Raw genomic sequence first — 3,510 nt, 5'->3', positions numbered from 1 at the left:
GGTAATCAGTGTCCCCCCTCCCCCCCAAAAAAACCTACCTTGTTCTGTCTGTGAACTTGCATTTCTCTGAGACGTGTATGTGCAGATGAAGGAGATGGCAGGACCTAATGATGGAAGACTGCAGTAATTCTTTGCATGTATAAGGCAAATTTCATCTTGGAGAAGTCTAAAGTTACCGGCGAGCATTGTAAGAGTCCTGAGAGGCAGGTAAGTGTCATTAGTCCCCTCTTCAGGAGGAAAAACTGAGGCACATGGAATTTGTCAAATCTCCAGAGTCAACCAATGTGAGTCAATGACACAACACATTGATTTTGGAGTGAGAGACAGTCCTTTGCTGTCACCTTTAGGCACTACTGCTTTAAATCTTTAAACTCATGGGAACAGATAAAAATCCATGTCCTTCTAACTTGGTTGTATGGATTCACCTAGGCCGTGCTTTAAACCAATGTATGTTACTGAAACGACTACAAGATAGGCACACCTTCTATTCCAGTACTAGCAGATGTGTTTAGTTTGAAAGAATTTTACTCTTTCGGGTACTGAAATTCCTATGGTCAGGGTGTAGACCGAAGGGCACAACTTAGACCAAGCTAATAGATTAATCAGTTGTAAAATTTAATTTAGACTTCGCAGTCTTCAAACATTAGCTAACCATGCATGTGGGAATTAAAAAAAAAAAAAAGGCAGTAGGTGTTGCTCCATGACTGAGTACAGAAGCAGACAAACGATTTCTCTTTGTAAGGCCTCATTCTGGTGCATGTTAGTTATTTATGTAATTATAAACCTTAACGTGGATACTTTCAGCCTATTGGACTGATATTATATAGTCCTTTACAACTGTTTATCAGTTGGTAGGACAGGAATGGCATACAGTATTCCCTCTCTTCCTTCACATCTATTCTTTTCCTTAGTATTTAGGTGAAGTGCTGCTGTTAACTCTTGCCCTCTACTGGCTGCAAAGGAAGCCTTGTCCACGTGGATTGCAAGTATCCCTTTGGAGCCAGGCTTTCCAGGGATGCCAGCCTTATTTATGAACCGAGGAGATTTTCTATCCCATGAGCTAGGAGGTGGGTTTTTTTCCAGGTGGAAGCACTGTTGTTCTCCAGCGTTTGCAGTTCAGCTGGCAACTGAGTCCACACATTCAGCTACGCTTAAAGTAATACTGAGCACTTTTAATTGCCTTGCATCCAAGGAATGCAAACAACCTTACAACGGCTCTGAGAGACACTGGGCCTAGTCAAAAATACTTCGTCAAACTACAAAATGCCACAAGCTTTGTGGCTGACAGGACTAACAGTTTAACACCACACAGTTAGCAACATCACAATAATTTAGGTCAAGGTCCAGAAGCAGTCACCGTCCAACTGAGAGTGCAAGAACAATCTTTCACGGGAATATTATCTGAGCTGGAATCCAGCTAGCTTGCCAGGACTAACGCTTTACTCTTGCAAAAGAGCCATCAGATTTTTTTTTTTAATTGCTGAGAATGTTCAGGAACACAGTTTTAATTCTTATCTGAATGTCATGCCTTTCAGCTATTTATACTTCCAACGAGATCATATCAGAATATCAGATTTTTTTGGTGATAAAGGGAGAGGATTTGTTGCCGTTAGAGGATGGGTAAGAACAGTGTTGGCTAGGAGAATGTGAATTTTTTTTTTTTTTGTCCATCCATTTGTCCTATCCTTTTCTAATATGAACAGTTGAAAACGCTTGTAAAATTACTCGTGCTCTCCCAATGTCCATTCATTTGAGCACTGAGCTGGACTATAGGAGGACCCCTGTTTGTGGGACCAGCTCTGTTCAGAGCGCTTCCTACCAAGGTGCTTGTGTTACTTTTTGCAGTACCTGTGGGCTCTTTGGATGTTTCTGATCAACAGAAGAACAAGTCAGGAATGATTAGGGCAGTTTTTACCCATGAGATTGTTCAGGATGTGTTCGAAGCTGTGCTTTAAAGTCGATAACTCAGTGCAAATTTTTGTACGTACCCACAGTAATTTTTTCAAATAGCATTTAATCCAGATTTAGGTTAAGCTAATAACAGCTCTGTTTAAGAATCTATCTATGACCGGTTTAAATTGTATATCCACTAAAGACTCTGCACCAAGTGGAAAATGGAAAACTTGAGTTCAATTAGATTCCATTTTATGATGTTTTCTTTCTGAGCAGTGCTTACACAGAGTCAAGGCCTTTTCTGCTTCTCACCCCACCCCACCAGCGAGCAGGCTGGGGGTGCACAAGGAGTTGGGAGGGGACACGGCCGGGACAGCTGACCCCAACTGACCGAAGGGATGTTCTACACTATATGACATCATGCTCAGCATATAAAGCTGGGGGAAGAAGAAGGAAGGGGGGATGTTTGGAGTGATGGCATTTTGTCTTCCCAAGTAATGTTTATGCATGATGGACCCCTGCTTTCCTGGGGATGGCTGCACACCTGCCTGCCGATGGGAAGGAGTGAATGGATTCCTTGTTTTGCTTTGCTTGCGTGCGCGGCTTTTGCTTTACCTATTAAACTGTCTTTATCTCAACCCATGAGTTTCCTCACTTTTACCCTTCTGATTCTCTCCTCCATCCCTCTGGGAGGGATTGAGCGAGCGGCTGGGTGGTGCTTAGCTGCAGCTGGGGTTAAACCATGACACCAATTTATACTCTTTGCTCTTGCTCATGTAAAGGTGTGTGAATGCAACTACCCCCTAAGATGGGCATGAGTTTTTTGGTGTCATCCTAACTTTACCCAAAGGTACAGCTTATTATTTTACATTTAAGATGGCTGGAATTCATGTGGTGCAGAACCAAACCACAACATGATGAGGGGAGGCAGTAGAGAGGAGGATCCTCTGGCTTTACAGCTGAAATGGCTTGATTTGAATAGTAGCAAAGCTAGATCAGGTGGAAATCTCACTCTGCTCCTGTTCAGTGGGATGGGAACTTGATCTGGGGCCTATAATCTCTACTTCAAATTTAAATCAGGTGTTCCACGGGGGAGAGTCATTGCATATAAGCCATGCATGTGGTGGTCTGTTTCTTGCCAAGGATGGAGCCAAATTAAAGGCTAGAGGGAAGAAATATTTGAAGACAGGTTTTTAAAACAGCCATCAGAGCAGATTCTCAGATGACTCACAAGTATCTTTAAATACTTTACCTCGCTTTTACACTTCAGAGGCACGAAAGAGAGTGCAGTTAAGTGACTTGAGCAAGGACGTGCAAGAAGCCTGAGGAACGTTACAGATTTCCGTACTGCATCTCAGAACTTCTTTTGTTTATTCATACCGGGCATAAATTATTACTAAGACTAAATAGTTAATAAGGGTTGATTCTTACTATTTTTATGCCGAGAGCGAGGAGGAGGTGGCGAAAGCGCACCCCGCCGGCCCGCGCTCAGGCAGCCCCCGGCAGAGCTGCGTGGCCGCACCTCGCACCCACCCGGGGCTGCGGGACGTGCCGCCCGCGCCGCAGCGGGGACCTCTCGTCCGCGGGGGATTCATCTTTCGGGGGAGAAGGGCCGGG

Source organism: Aptenodytes forsteri, unplaced genomic scaffold, assembly GCF_000699145.1.
Source record: "Aptenodytes forsteri isolate BGI_AS27 unplaced genomic scaffold, ASM69914v1 Scaffold418, whole genome shotgun sequence".
In the NCBI taxonomy this organism is placed as follows: Eukaryota; Metazoa; Chordata; class Aves; order Sphenisciformes; family Spheniscidae; genus Aptenodytes; species Aptenodytes forsteri.
Note: the sequence above shows the minus strand (reverse complement) of the source record.